Consider the following 16,927-nt stretch of genomic DNA (forward strand, 5'->3'; position numbering starts at 1 on the left):
GTCTACCTGTTTGGGGGCCAGATTTAGGGGTCTGGGAGTTGCCAAGGGATGACAGAACTTTATTTCTCAGGCTTGAATTTCTTTGACAATACAACGGTCTTGGATTATCATTTGGCTTTTAATCACTTTGCCTTTTGTCTTCTACTCATCAAAGCCAAAAACTGTTGAATCTGTTGTGATTTTTGTCTCTAACCAGCTTCCTTGGTCTGCCCATTACTCAAGCCCCCAGGTTAAAATGCTTCCTTCTTGGTCTCTTCTTCCAAAAAAATGGGAGAACTTCCCCTTACACCCAGGCTGCATCCTATTAGATTGCTCTGTATTCGGGGTTGACTGCCCCACAAGGCAGAAGTAGAAAAAGATGCTTGGGTTTTCAGGCTTCTCCTAGATTCTAATCATATCTTTCTCACACTTTGTGCCTCCCTACTTTTGCTCAAACTAATTTAGCTCATGGCTGTGATCACACTGGAGAGACAAATATGCAGGCATAATGCTTAGGAAGTTCTTAGGCTCTCAGGTTCTGTATATGCCTTTTTAGTTATCCTTTTCCATATGAGCTCATTATCTCTTACTCAGAATCCTTTGACTCAAATTCTACCCAGGTGGAGCTCTGCAAAATCACATGTTGCTCCACTTGAATGATTGATTCATTTCATTAACCTGTGACTTTGCTTATTTACAATATCATTATCATGAGGAGGGTGGCTTAAAATCTGGCAACTGGAAGTGATGTCTGGAAGGTCTTAAATAGACTTTCTCCCCCTCACCCCGCCTTTTTTTTCTACTTTACTCATATCATTGGGTCATTCAGCATTTTTTTTTTCATTCAGCATTTTTTATTGCAAGAAGGCAGAAATTTTATAGCCTCCTTTTACCCTTACCTTGCGTGCATTTTCTTAAAGACCTCTTAGCCTAGTACACTCATTTATTACTTAAATAAATTCCTATTTATCAGTTCTATCCATCACTCCACTTCCCATGGTCCACTTCAATATTTAACTCCCTATAGAAAGGGGTCAGCCTCTGTTTCCCCCACATTCTTCTCTCCTGATCAATAACACTGTAGTTACCTAAATAGATAATAAAGTTTGTTTTTGTGTTTGCTTTAATTATACTTCTAAGGTTGGTGAGGGTAAAATAAAACAAGAACTCTAGTACTTTAACACAGAGTGTAAATTAACATAACTTTTTCCTGTAGGGATATTAACAATAAGTTGCAAAAGGCTTAAAATATTCATTTTCCTTTTTATTTAGTAATTCAATGTCTACAAATTTATTCTAAGAATAAGTATGCAAGGAAGAATATACAGGGATATTTATTACACTACTTATAGCAAAAAACCCCAAAACTAAAGTCCAAAGTATGTGATTGATTATAATCATTGGGGTCCATGTGGCATGGGCATTGGCCAACCAAAGCAGATGTCCAAATAACCAGCATAGTTGCAGGCCATTCAGCATGCCTACTGAATATTGAGCAGTGTTCATTCATTAATACAGAATAACACGGTCAAGTTGTTTAAGAACATTTAAAGAAATGGGGATATATTTATTGCATAATATCAAGTTTAAAAATTCCAAGATGCTAAACTTAGTAAAGAATATGAGCCCCCAATTTTTGTTCTATTTTTTACATAAATATTTCCTTCTATTTGGACATGGAAACAATACCAAAGGTTAACATTAGTTGGAACACCAGTGGTTACATTCATACATTCTTGTGTTTTCCAAATGTTCTAAAATTAACATGTACAGTCAGTTTTGCTACAAAATGAGGTAAGTGTTCCTAAAAATCTCCATGCTATGCAATATCATGCAATAAGAACCACAGGAATTCTGGGGAAAACCGGGTTGGAGCTCAATACTCAAAAATTTCATCAGTGACATATTTTTTCTCTTAAAGTAGGAACCTAATAAAAATAGTAGCACACTTTTACACATGTTAAGTGGTTTAAAAAAATACATAAATACCACAATAAATATGGTACTTTTCCTTGAAAAAGACCTGACATTTTGCTTATGGTGGTGGATGTTAGGAGACTTATAGCTTGTAAATTATTTCAAAATAGTGGAAATAGGATTATCTGAAATCAGCTGGAGAGTTGTAACACCAAACATGGATGAATGTGACTCATATAACATGTGGTACACAGAGACAGCTGGTACATGCTTGAGGTGTGTGCATGTCTATGTTTTGTGCATTTCTCCATGGTTTATGTTTTGTGCATTTCTCCATGGCTTGGTTCAGCTGGGTGGTTTTCTGCATTCGTAAAACTGTACAAAAGCAAATGAGAAATCTGCATTATGCTCAAATGTTTCCTAATATGTCAATCATATTGGAACAAATTTGTGTTTTCAAAACAAGTGTTAAAAGCAGAAATGACTCTTTTACCACTGTAAAATATATGTATATGTTGAGTATGCTAACAAGTACTGTGAACCTATTGTTGTAATTTTGCTAATTTGGGTAACTACAGATTTTTTTTTTTAAGTGGTATTTACCTCTTACTCTCGCTGTTTTGTTTTGTTTTTTAAACATCTTTATTGGAGTATAATTGCTTTACAGTGTTGTTTTAGTTTCTGCTGTATAACAAAGTGAATCAGCTATATGCATATGTATATCCCCATATCCTCTCCCTCTTTCGTCTCCCTCCCACCCTCCTTATCCCACCCCTCTAGGTAGTCGCAAAGCACCAAGCTGATCTCCCTGTGCCATGCAGCTGATTTCCACTAGCTATCTATTTTACATCTGGTAGTGTATATATGTCAATGTTACACTCTTACTTCGTCCCAGCTTACCCTTCCCCTCCCCATGTCCTCAAGTCCATTCTCTATGTCTGTTCTTTATTCCTGTCCTGCCCCTAGGTTCACGAGAACCACTTTTTTTTTTTTTAGATTCCATATATATGTGTTAGCATACGGTATTTGTTTTTCTCTTTCTGACTTACTTCACTCTGTATGACAGACTCTAGGTCCATCCACCTCACTACAAATAACTCAATTTTGTTTCTTTTTATGGCTGAGTAATATTCCATTGTATATATGTGCCACATCTTCTTTAGCCATTCATCTGTCGACGGACACTTAGGTTGCTTCCATTCACTGTTTTTTTCTCCTCGCTTCTCATCTATGCTTTTGTTTCTCTATTTTTCTCTCTTCCTAAAGATTACAGTATAGGTACAAAATACCACAGCTACAACTTCAGGTAGCCCAGGAATAACATTTGACTTTTCTTCAATAGTCTTATGCCAAAAAGGGAGACCCAAAGCAAAGAATCTATTTATTATCTTAGGAGTTTGTCATGCTATCCATGTACCATAGATATCTCTAGTTCTTCTCATAATTCCCATTTCAGACAGAATTAACAACGTGGCCCTGGAACTTGCTTAAAGATACTCAAATTGCTTTCATAAAAGCAGAATACAGAAGAAATGCCAGAGGACAAATGCTTTAGAGGTGTCCAAGTTGCACTGAAATAGGGGTTAATTGATAGAATGAAAACACATTTCCAATTGTCCATTAATTGCTAATCCTTGGCCAAATTTGGAAATCTTTAAAAGTTCTTAACTTCAGCAAGATAACAAAGCTTCTTCATTAGTCTGTTTTCTCTCTTATACTAACTCTGCTTCCATCTCCACCTTCTGCTTTTTTTAGGAAGGAGGAAGCTTGAATTACAAAATTTAGGTGACACCCCTGCCTATTGGCTGTATTTCCAAAATGTCAGAGCAATCTCTCAAAGCTGAGACCATCAATCTTTTTCTCACTTTCTAGCACTACTCTGGCCCCCTACTGGTACTGCACTGCAGTGGCAGCTGCAATATTTGGCCCTCAGCAGTAACATCTACTATGCCAGTCCAAGGAATGACTGCCTTGTTTCCCTAATGCCAAGATAAAATATATCTCTACATATATCTATTTAGTAATAAATAAATATAGATATATAGTCTCTGAAGGCCTTTATGTGATAAACTATTCTGAACACTCTTCTCATATCAAGTGCCTAGTTTCACAGTCCATAAAATCTTTGAAATTAGGCAGACTCAGATTTGAATGAAAACAGATTGTACGTAAGTAACATATCTTTAAATTGGAGATAACAGTATATACTCCAGGACTAGTTGTGAGCATCAAGTGAAATAATATACATACATGCCTGACTCAGTTAACTGTTAAATGTTAGACACTGCTCCACTCATAAAAAACAAACAACAACAACAACAAAAACTCTAGCGTATATTAAAAGTACATCATCCAACTTGCAGTTGCTCTATCACTACTCCTGAATGGGGCAGATCCACTGGAGGAGTCACAAGCAGTTTGTAGTCAACCTCATTTACGAAACACTTAGTAGATGCAAAGTGCTATAGTAGGTGCTCCAGAGATACTCATAGCCCACACACCAACAAGTCATTAACTATGTGTTTAAGGACTTTTAAATTTGTCTTATATACCAACTAGACCAAAAGAATTCCGTTAAAAGAATTTTGAGTGCAGCCTTTTTTTTTTTTTTGGCCACACCACGAGGCCTGTGGGATCTTAGTTCCCTGAGCAGGGACTGAACCCGGGCCCTCGGCAGTGAAATCACAGAGTCCTGACCACTGGACCGTCAGGGAATTCCCTGAATGCAGCATTTTTAAAAAGCATAGGATAGGAGTACAGAAACCCTGGAGTTTAGTCTAATTTACTCTAAGCAAAAGACAGAGTTGGGGTGGGGGCAAGGGAAACGGGACCCTTAACCATTTGATTTAAGTAAGAAAATTACAAGAAGTCTCAGAGGTTCCAGAAGCGGTGCAGGGATTCCAGAATATTTGTGAATTTGAGATTAATAGCGAATTATCAAGGAGATGCTCTATAACAATGCTTTATTTTACACTCGATTAATCCACATCTTTCATTCTAACAAACATTTTGAGGGTATTTTCTATGTGACACAAAGTAGTTTTCATAATGAACTTCAATTAATACTGTCCATACTTTCAGGGTTGCTACTAGCTTCTATGGTACTTTGGTAAAAGTCAGAAAAAGGGACAGGTGCAGTCAAGCAGGCGCATAGATTAACCAGCAGATAGCACCTTCATACAAAGAACAAGTACCCTTTTCACAGGCAGATGCAGCCCTGCACCAGCCTGGCACATAGTTTGATGTGACAGAAGTGGGGATGTGAGCTGGATTTCAGGCCCCACTCACTTCCCTGGCCAGGAGGCTTTGGGCAGTGGACAAGCCATACAACTAAATGCAATGGCCCTGAACACTTGACAATGGCAAGGCTCTGTTACAACTTTCTTATCACTTCAATGTATAGGATTCATTCATCCAACCATCTGAGGGAAATCTGCTCTTTGGGGGTACAGAGTAAAATAAGAAATTCATATTTTATTAGGGGATATAAGACATGTACTAAAAATAAATAGAGTGTAAGGCAAAAAGTTATGAATTACAAATGAAAAGACTAATGAAATACCAAAAAATTCAGAAGAGCCAAAAAAACATACCTTGAGGAATCACAGAAGGTTTCATAGAAAAGGTGCACTGAACTCAGTTTTGAATGATGGGTATGATTTGGTCACATGGAGATAAGAACACAGTATTAGGAAGTACAAGATATAAATAACAAGCAATAATTTAGCTTATCAGAAGCAAATGCTATGTGAATGACACTAAAAAAAACTGAAAAAAAACAGGTTGGGATCAGATTATGAAGAGCTTTAATACTAGGTTAATGAGTTTAACTGTTAATTTGTGGGCAAAAGGGAGCCATGATGTAATCAAACTCTCTTTCATGAATATGAATGTGGCAGTGTGTAAGAAGAATCAAGAAGGCAGAGAGACAGGAGGAGATGAAATTAAAGGCAATTGCACTAGTCTAGGATGGCAATGAAAGTAACTAGGCAGTCTACCTATCAGAGACAATAGGTTTGGCAACTGAATAAATGTAGATGGTAATTGAGAGAAGAGACAATATGATGAGTTTCCATGCCTGTGTGAAAGAGTAGATGGGTAATATTTTCAAAATAAATAAGGACCAACGAAGGAAAAACAAATTTTTGCAAAATAACCAGTTGCTTGATATGTAACAAGTTTGAGGTGCCAGCAAGACTTCTGGATATAGATGCCTACAGAGGCAGTTGAACACATAGCATAGAACTTGGAGAGAAAACAGAGCCAGAGATACATTGGGGGTCACTCATTCTGCCAGTGCAATATGAGAGACCAAAAAGAAAGCCAAGAACAAACCTTTAAGGAACGTCTATAAGTTGTGATAGAAAAAACTGACTAAAGAAACAGTAGTTAGAGAAGGACAGGAGAACCAGAAAAGTATACTATCACTATGAACAAAAAGGAGAACATCAAGAATATGAAGTGTGCAACAATATGGAATACTGTAGAGCAGTGATGAGCATCCTGCCTAAACCTGTAATCTAATTTCTAAGGCCCTCTTTCAATTCTTACAAACCAAAGGTATCAGGGGAAATAGGTATATTCAGAGAACCACTTAGGACAAGGAAAAGGACCTTTAAGAATTCATATTCCCCTAAAATCCTAAAGACATAGGCTGATAGGCCAAAGCCAGGCTGGGATCACCAGAGCATACGGTACTACAGCAAAGCATAAAGCAGGCAGAGGACTCCAAGCCAGTCCTTCTGGGAAATTGGTAATATTCGTTCTGATCCAGGTAGCATGGCTCAACTGACTTGCCTTGAACACTGGATGAGAGGTTGGAGTAGTAGTCCCTGACACACAACAAATATTCCAGGGCAAAATTAGGATTGTAAGAGGTTAGGGATGAGGTAACGGAGGCATGAGCATATATTACTGTTTCCAAGTGTTTTGATAAGGAACAGAAGGAGAGCTTGAAGGACTAATGAAAGGTATTTTTGTTGCTTGCTTGCTTGCTTTTTTTTTTAAACTCTCAGTAGATTGGGTGGAACAGATATCAGAAAGATGCAAGATAAGAGGATAATTAGTGAGGCAAGAGTCTTAAGCCCACAACGGAATATGGGATCAAGAACATAAGTGGAAAGTTTAACCCCCAAGAAGAATGATATATATCTTTCTAAAATGAAAAAGGAAGAGAAAGTATGAGTGAAATAAACTGTCCAGGTAAAGAGAAATAAAGTTAGAAAGCACATGATTGCTTCCATTTTCTCAGAAAAGAAGAACTCAAGATCATCTGAAGAGAATGAGAGTGGAGTAATAGAATGTGCATTTGAGCAGAGTGAAAATTGATGTTATCAAAAATCATATAGGGACTTCCCTGGTGGCACAGTGGTTAAGAATCCGCCTGCCAATGCAGGGGACATGGGTTCAATCCCTGGTTGGGAAGATCCCACATGTCACGGAACAACTAAACCCATGTGCCACAGCCACTGAGCCTGTGCTCTAGAGCCCAAGAGCCACAACTACTGAAGCCCGCGCACCTAGAGCCCGTGTTCTGCAACAAGAGAAGCCACTGCAGTGAGAAGCCTGCACACCACAATGAAGAGTAGCCCCCACTCGCCGCAACTAGAGAAAGCCTGAGCACAGCAACGAAGACTCAACACAGCCAAAAACAAAATAAATTAAATAAATAAATAAATAAAAAGGAAATAAAACGAATCCTCCTGCCAATGCAGGAAACACGGGTTCAATCCCTGGTCGGGAAGATCCCACATGCTGCTGAGCAACTAAGCCTGTGCACCACAACTACTAAGCCTGCGCTCTAGAGCCTGTGAGCCACAGCTACTGAAGCCCGAGCACCTAGAGCCCGTGCTCCGGAACCACAACAAGAGAAGCCACCACAATGAGAAGCCTGCGCACCGCAAATGAAGAGTAGCTCCCGCTCGCTGCAACTAGAGAAAGCCTGCACAGCAATGAAGACCCAACAGAGACAAAAATGAATAAATAAATAATAAGTTAATTTAAAAAAAAAAGAAATGAAGGGGTACCAAAATAAATAATAATTTAAAAAAATCATATAAATGTAGTAAGAAGAAAAGCTAAAGGCTATAACTTGCATACATCAAATTCTAAGCTCAATAGTTACAATTCCACTTACAATTGCAGCACAAACAATATTACCAGGTGAAATACATGCTATGGTATTCCTCCAACTTCCCAATTCAAGGAAAAACAAAGAATGAGGTAAGAAAGAAGTCATGGAATCCTCAGATACAATATATCAATACAATATCATCATAACCAACAAAAATGGGCTTAATGCTATAACCATAGTCAGATGGTAATGACTCTCTTATTTCCCTGCCCTTCTTTGATGGATCTATTTTCTGTTTTTTTCCACAGTTGATACTTGTATGAAAAGTTCTTCCTTGAATCAATTAAGAACACAACATAGCTTTTAATGAAAGAACAACTCTCATCCTATCAAGAACTGACACATGTTCGTTCTCTTTTTATAAAGTATGTCATCTTCCAATTTTCTGAGTTTTTACAAACTTTCACTTTGCTACAAATTATTGAAATCAGAGCTATACAAAAAATTTTATGTTGGAAAATCATATTATTTCTGTTATAACTCTTTAAAAGTACAATTTGTAAGCTGGTGCTTTAGAACCAGGAAGGAAAACAGGATCTAAAAAGAACACAGAAAGGACAAAGAGAGAATTAGGTTGAATAAAGGGACAGAAGACCTTCAGTTATAAATTATTCAGTTTAAAATGTCCTGGGAGGGAGAAGCGAGAGGAGGCGCTGGCGGCGGCACTAGGGGGGCGCGGGGGTGGGGTGGGGTGCGAGAGTGAGTGAGCGGCTGAGTGAGTTTATCCCTATGGTTGGTGAGAGGCCCGGGGCCTACCTCCGAGGAGCGGGGTCGCAGCGCCAGCTAGCAACGGGCCCCTCCCGGGCCCCGGCCCGGCGTCGGCTCAGTTGTGAGGAGGAGGGGAAGCGAGTGTCCGGCCCCAGCCATGGAGGGCATGGACGTGAACCTGGACCCCGAGCTGATGCAGAAGTTCAGCTGCCTGGGCACCACCGACAAGGACGTGCTCATCTCTGAGTTCCAGCGGTTGCTCGGCTTCCAGCTCAACCCGGCCGTCTGCGCCCTCTTCCTGGACATGACCAACTGGAACCTACAAGCAGCAATTGGCGCCTATTATGACTTTGAGAGCTCAAACATCAGTGTGCCCTCTATGTCCTTTGTTGAAGATGTCACCATAGGAGAAGGGAAGTTGATACCTCCTGATACTCAATTTATAAAAACATGGCGGATCCAAAATTCTGGGGCAGAGGCCTGGCCTCCAGGGGTTTGTCTTAAATATGTCAGGGAAGACCAATTTGGACATGTGAACATGGTAATGGTGAGATCGCTAGAGCCCCAAGTGATTGCAGATGTCAGCGTCCAGATGTGCAACCCCAGCAGAGCAGGAATGTATCAGGGACAGTGACAGATGTGCACTGCTACAGGACTCTACTATGTAGATGTCATCTGGGTCATTCTCAGTGTGGAGGTGGGTGGACTTTTAGGAGTAACACAGCAGCTGTCATCTTTTGAAACGGAGTTCAACACACAGCCACATCACAGGGTAGAAGAAACTTCAACCCGTTTGCCTCTCCCCAAAAGAACCAACAATCAGATGAAAACAACTTAAAAGACCCTGGGGGTTCCAGGTTCGACTCGATCAGCAAAAACACATGGTCTCCCGCTCCTGACCAAACCGAGCAAGATGAGAATAGACTCTCACAGAACTCTGTAAATCTCTCCCCCAGCAGTCACGCAAACAACTTATCAGTAGTGACTTACAGTAAGGAATCTCCTCTACCCTAGGAGATGGCCATGAGAGAGCTCTGTCTGCCAGCATCTCACCTGGATTCTAGCACACTTGCTATTACATGAGATCTTGGGGGATAGAATTTCAAATAGCGAATAGCCTTTTCTGAAGTCTTTAATGAAAGGAAAGTCAAACTCAACCAACATCCTTCATCTCATTGTAGGACTTTAAATAATATGTTTTCATTCACAAAAAAATAATAATAAAATAAAATGTCACGGGAAACTAGTCTCAAAGTATCTCTTTCTACAGTTTGAAGATTGTTGATAATGGAAAGTACTTTTTGACAAGATATTTAATTTTCAGACTCAAAGACATTGACAGCAAACAACACATAGAATTATAATAAAACATATTCACTGAATGGAAAAATCTCTATGGAATTAGTTCAGTAACTACAGTTGGATTTCATTATCTTTATAAAACACATTTTACCATAACTCTGAAGACTTATAAAACATGATCTAGAATAGGAGAAATGATTATAATCTATTAATAACTACTGACCACAGAAAAATACCTTTAATAAATGCAAACACAGAATGGTATCTCGTTTTACAAATAAAATATGAACTAGTGTACTTTTCTTGCTATATTAATTCTTTAAAAATATATCTTTTAGGGCTTCCCTGGTGGCGCAGTGGTTGAGAGTCCGCCTGCAGATGCAGGGGACACGGGTTCGTGCCCTGGTCCGGGAGGATCCCACATGCCACGGAGCGGCTGGGCCCGTGAGCCATGGCCGCTAAGCCTGCGTGTCCAGAGCCTGTGCTCCGCAACGGGAGGGAGAGGCCACAATAGTGAGAGGCCCGCGTACCGCAAAAAAAAAAAAAAAAATTTATATATATATTATATCTTTTAGCCTTTTGATTTCAAAATAAATGCTCACTGTAAAAAAAAAAAAACAACGAACTTTTAATTTTATATGCTTCTCTATTGTTTGAAAATCCCCTCCCTTCCTCTTCTCTAATTACACTCCCCAAGGTTAACTACTAATAATAGTTTAGTTTTATTCTTCCTGACATTTGTTTCCAGGCAAACACAGACAGACATACATGTTGTTCGAGTATACACACAACTTTTAAAACATGGGATCATACCACACATACTGTTTTATAAGTTATTTGTTTTTCTTAATAGTAGATCCTGGATTTCTTTACATGCCAGATTTGATAGATAAACTTCATTCTTTGGGCCTCTCACCGTTGGGGCCTCTCCTGTTGCAGAGCACAGGCTCCGGACGCACAGGCTCAGTGGCCATGGCTCACAGGCCCAGCCGCTCCGCGGCATGTGGGATCCTCCCGGACCGGGACACGAACGCGTGTCCCCTGCATCGGCAGGCGGACTCTCAACCACTGCACCACCAGGGAAGCCCCAAAACTTCATTCTTTTTAAAGAGCTGCATAGTGTTCCTTAATATTGGTGTACCAATTTTGTTAACCACTTCTCTACATGTAGATATTACAGTAGCTGCTGCTCCCCCGCCCCTTCTATCTTATAATCTATTTTTAACTTATTCACTGATAATACAAGGATAAATTAGGATTTAAAATTATGATGCCAGTTCTCCTTTGAAAGAAGCTGTAATGTGGTCATCTAATAGTAATAAACTTTTTTTTACTTTAAATAAAGATTTTGGCCTTTCATCACTGATAATCATATACAAAAGTTGTCACTGTTTTCCATGCAGTGTTATCAATAACTCTGAAAATTTTCAAATATAACTGATTTTCAAATTAACTACACATTATAGCCTAATTCTCCACTATCACTCAATTACATGTAACAACTCTTTATTGGTGTTTCTACAAGCCTACTGTAGTACGGCGTTGTCTAAGGAATTAAAAATAAGTCTTTCACAAAGGACTTGCCTTCAGGGAGCTTACAACTTTTGGGGAAAAAAACTTATTTACGTATATGAAACAATTACACCAGAATATAAAGACTGGAGAAAATGTAAAGGGAAGAAAAAATAACCAAGGGACCAAGTATTATAAGGTACAATATAGAGATTACCTAGTGAGGAGAGAAAAGATAAAGAACTAATGGAAGAAATGGGAATTTAGATGCACTTTGGAAAAGTACTAGGATCTGAATAGGGAGATAGAAAAGGGGGGAAGATACTCCCAGCAAGGGAAAATGTTTTAGGAAAATCTTGAAGACTGGCATGAAAAAAGAAAGGGGAAACAGTAGGAAAGGGGAAAGAAAGAGAACTAGGAAAAAGGGAGAAAAGAAAATCATGGTTAAGACAGAAGCATACAGGAAAAAGTTTCTGAGATGGAGTGGTGGGCAGGGAGGGTTGTTTGTTGCTTAGGCACATATATTTACTGTCAGAGGAAGAAGCCTGGGGAGAGGTAAAACTAAAAGATCCTAGTGGGAAAAGAAGTCAGTGGTAAAGGAAAGAGTGAAGAGAACAGTGAGACACAGAGAGATCTCCTAGAGGGAAGAAGTAACCCAAATGGTAGCTGCTCCCTAAACACTTGGCCAAATGTTTTAGTCGCATATCAACCAACATTTAGCATTCAGCCCCTTCACTGGCTTCTGCAAGAAATCCAGGTACACCAAGGATTTCCTAATTTCCATACGTTTTTATTTGTGGGGTCACAGTGAGAGTCACATTACACAATATACAGCATTTCACTTGGAAAGTCTCATCTAACATCTCTCGAGGGTTCCCATTCCCCTCCTGCCAGGTTTTCCCTGTACCTTTCACTTTTTTCTTTCCATTATTTCTGTCCCAGGTTCTACTTCCAAATCTGTGTACGTAACTCATCCTGAACCTTAACAAAACAGGCCCTTCCAATGGACACAACACACCTCTTTAAAAAGCAATTTAAGGGGCTTCCCTGGTGGCGCAGTGGTTGGGAGTCCGCCTGCCGATGCAGGGGACACGGGTTCGTGCCCCGGTCCGGGAGGATCCCACGTGCTGTGGAGCGGCTGGGCCCGTGGGCCATGGCCGCTGGGCCTGTGCGTCCGGAGCCTGTGCTCTGCAGCGGGAGAGGCCACAGCAGTGAGAGGCCCGCGTACCGCAAAAAAAAAAAAAAGTAAGACAAAGAGGAAGTGCTGACTTTTAAGTGATGAGTTGGGGAACCCATTAAAAACAAATTAGTTCTGGTTTTGTTTTTTTATTCCTGCCCGTACAAAGGGGATGATGCTTTCTCTCTAGAGAAGCTCATCTTAGGTTACTCTGAAGTGTTCTACTTTAGTACTAACTTTCTTCATAAATTGTATCCTGCTACTCTGATTAAATCATCTCGCCATCTCTTTTATTTTTCCTATATTTTTTTTCTCTGTGTATGGCCTTCCATGCACAGTTGACCCTTGAACAACTTGAGGTTTAGGGGTACCAACCACCAACAGTCAAAAATCTATGTTTAACTTTACAATCAGCTTTCCATACTGCGGTAACCACATCTGTGGATTCAACCAATTGCAGATCATGTAGTACTCAAGTACGTATTTACTGAAAAAAATTCACACATAAGTGGACCCGTGCAGTTCAAACCTGTGTTGCTCAAGGGTCAACTATAGTTTCTTACTCTTTTTAACTGTGCCTTATATGCTGGTTTAACATATTATTTAATTTTTAAGTTCTATTATGGGATTTTTCATTTCTGATATTCTAATTCATTCTTATTTTAATGTGCCTTGTCATTTTTATAGTCTATTACTCTTTATTTATGTTTTAGAATCCCTCTTTTTTTAAACATCTTTATTGGAGTATAATTGCTTTACAATGGTGTGTTAGTTTAGGCTGTATAACAAAGTGAATCAGCTATACATATACATATATCCCCATATCTCCTCCCTCTTGTGTCTCCCTCCCACCCTCTCTATCCCACTCCTCTAGGTGGTCACAAAGCACCAAGCTGGGGACTTCCCTGGTGGCGCAGTGATTAAGAATCCGCCTGCCAATGCAGGGTACACGGGTTTGAGCTCTGGTCCAGGAGGATCCCACATGCCGCAGAGCAACTAAGCCTGTGTGCCACAACTACTGAAGCCTGCACGCCTAGAGCCCGTGCTCCACAACGAGAGAAGTCACTGCAATGAGAAGCCTGCACACTGCAACAAAGAGTAGCCCCCACTCACTGCAACTAGGGAAAGCCCACGCACAGCAACGGAGACCCAATGCAGCCAATAAATAAATGAATAAATTTATTTAAAAAAAAAAAAAAGCACCGAGCTGATCTCCCTGTGCTATGTGGCTGCTTCCCACTAGCTATCTATTTTACATTTGGTTAGAATCCCTCTTTTATTTATTAAATACATTTATCTTATGTATTGGATATTTCTAATAGCTGAAATATCTGTAGATCTGTTTCAATTGTGATTTCTGCTGACTCTTGCTCATAGTGTTTTGATTTTTTCCCCTTGTATGTTTTGTGGGTTTTTTTTAAAAAATGAGTTTATTTGTTAGAATTTTAACTATGATTATTTGATAACTAGGTTGATAATTCCTTCCATGGAGGATTTGTGATTGTTTCTGGCAGGTACTGAAGAGTGTTACAGACCCAAGTCTATTTTAAATTAAAACTCTCAATTTGTAGAGTTTAAGGATCATGAAAATAGTATAAAATAAGGCATCAAATCCAAGTGAATGTAAGCAGGAATTATTCAGGGAGATTTTTAACTCCACCCAGAGCTGTATGACTCTCCAGGATGGTCTCTGATAGGCCCCCTTCACTTTGCAGAACGCAGGGAATTTTCCTCCGTCTCCATTCTTCTCCATGCACAAGTTTCTATGCCAAAAGAAACTGATGGATGCCCTCAAAGTATTCAGTGATTTCAGCACTCGTTTACCTCACAGAATATACTTGCTTGGTTTCTAGCCCCAGAAAGTTTCCCTTATTTTCTTATAGGTTCATCCATTCATTTTAAAGGATTTTTAAAATACTGAATCTAGTATTTTACATATTTGGTGGATGTCTTGTCTATCATACTACCAGAAATGGAAGTCTATTTAATACTCCTACAATTGCTTTGTAAAATTTAAATCAGGATATAATAATTACTCCTGTAAATTTTATTTTAGTGTGTTAACTGTAGTCTATAAGTCTGTCAAGGGTACTTATAATCTTGACTGAGTTATTATATTAGCTTACCTTAGAAGTTGTGTATCATCTGCAAATTTTCTTCAACTTTCTCAGCCTTCACCAAAGTCACTGATCAACACAGCTTCTGACAAAAAGAAAAGCTTAAAAATTAATTTAAAAAATCTTTATAGAAATTTCAACGTTTTCCTTATTATCATGTACATAGAATTATAAATTGAATTTCCATCAGAATCATATAAAAATGAATCAAATTAAAATACGAATATCTCCCTACCCCAATTAGTTCAAGTGGCAGACTTTTTAAAAATTAGTACTGAACCAAATAAAAATATTTCATCATTAGGGAAAACCAGTATAAATGTGAAGGGGTGGCTTAGATGAGGGGAACTCTAGCACCACTGAAATCTCTATCAGCCCTAACCTTCCACAGGAGGAAACCACCTTATCTAAACTAGTATCTTAAAGGCCAATACAAAAAGGTTGTGCAAAGCTTAGAAGAGCTTTAAAGTGTCACGAAGGGAAGCTTTGAAAGGTTTTTTGCTTTTGACAGCATCATGAAAACCCATGCCTGCTAGATTTTTTTTCTGCTTTGCCATAATTTTAGTTCACATCTGTCACTAATTTCAGTCATCAATGGCAACTTTTATAAAATTTCTATCTCCAACATCAGTATGAGGGCGTGTATGTGTGCATGTGTGTATGCTTACATTTTCCCATTAGAAATAAGAGAAAACTTACACTCTCTCCTTTAATACAATGCTCTTGCATGAAGAACGTATAAACAACTGACTTTGGGTCTGCATCTTTATTTTCTGAGCAGCAACTACTGGTTTAAACAGAACATTTAGCTCTGGATGTTCTTTCTTCTCAATATTTGATGTATATCCTGCAATAATGTAGTAGAAAAAACACAGGCTTTGGAATCACATAGATCTGGGTTTAAATCTCAACATCCCTCTTAGGAAAATAATATCACAAGTCTCAACGGGTAGCTGCACGAGCCAAATTATATAGCATATACATAGTGCCCAGCACAAAGCCTGCTACGTAACCTGTACTCTGTTAGCTGTCCTTCTGTGTAATTTTGTACTTCATTTCCACTTTGCTCAATCTATCAAAGGACTTTCCAGACTAAATTTTCTAAGTCATAGCCCTGATAAACTACTGTGGTTTTGTTCAACAATTAACATTTTGCAACACTTATTTTACCCAACAATAGACATAAAATACTTTAAAAATAGCAATACATCGGCTTCCCTGGTGGTGCAGTGGTTGAGCGTCCCCCTGCCGATGCAGGGAACACGGGTTCGCGCCCGGGTCTGGGAAGATCCCACATGCCGCGGAGCGTCTTAGGCCCGTGAGCCATGGCTGCTGAGCCTGCGCGTCCGGAGCCTGTGCTCCGCAACCGGAGAGGCCACAACAGTAAGAGGTCCGCGTACCGCAGCAAAAAAAAAAGCAATACAACAATTATACTACTGAATATACCCCGCTAAGAAGATACAGTTATCCCTTGGTATCCATGGGGGATTGGTTCCAGCTCCATCCCCCCATGGATACCAAAATCCACGGATGCTTAAGTTCCTTATATAAAATGGCATAGGGTTTGCATATATCCTATGCACATTGCACATATACTTTAAATCATCTCTAGATTACTTATAATACCTAATACAATGTACATGATATATAGTTGCCAGTAAGGGGTAAATTCAAGTTCTGCTTTTTGGAACTTTCTGGAATTTTTTTCCCTGAATATTCTCGATCCATGGTTGGTTGACTCTGCAGATGGAGAATCTGAAGATACAGAGGGCCAATGTACAGTCCAAAATCTATGTTCTAAAGTCACTAAAATTGTTGCTTTTCTTGTGTGGCTATGTCACCAAACTTCTATATAGTTATGTAAATTTATTTCCTTTGTAGATTTTTCTTCTCTTTCTACCTTTTTACTTAATTTAATTTTTGAATATGTAAACATACATGATTCTAAGATTGAAACCATGTAAACAAGTTATAATTAGAGAACTCTATCATTGGCACCTTTCCCATTCCTTTCTTCTACATATTTAATAGATTACTCTTCAGTGTCTTTGTTTTTTCCACTTTGTAATATATTCTGCAGAT

At 39.1% G+C, this 16,927-nt stretch overlaps 1 protein-coding gene and 1 pseudogene across 3 annotated transcripts in view; one reads left to right on the forward strand and one right to left on the reverse strand.

Annotated features, from left to right (window-relative positions):
• CAB39L (calcium binding protein 39 like) overlaps positions 1 to 16,927 on the reverse strand; it is a 98,438-nt gene that overhangs the window by 68,668 nt on the left and 12,843 nt on the right. The window contains exons 2-3 of one of the 2 annotated variants that reach the window (XM_082675732.1): positions 15,545 to 15,692; positions 14,855 to 14,930 (exon numbers count right to left, since the gene is read on the reverse strand). The gene's annotated coding sequence lies outside the window, so the exon portion shown is untranslated. The remainder of the gene's footprint in view (positions 1 to 14,854; positions 14,931 to 15,544; positions 15,693 to 16,927) is intronic. The other variant, XM_082675733.1, reaches the window with a different exon arrangement.
• Positions 8,895 to 9,751, forward strand: LOC309835914 (protein ILRUN-like; annotated as a pseudogene). Its single transcript has one exon. The product of its transcript is annotated as a protein ILRUN-like (transcript).

This window comes from Grampus griseus, assembly GCF_964374135.1.
Source record: "Grampus griseus genome assembly, chromosome: 18".
NCBI classification, from domain to species: domain Eukaryota; kingdom Metazoa; phylum Chordata; class Mammalia; order Artiodactyla; family Delphinidae; genus Grampus; species Grampus griseus.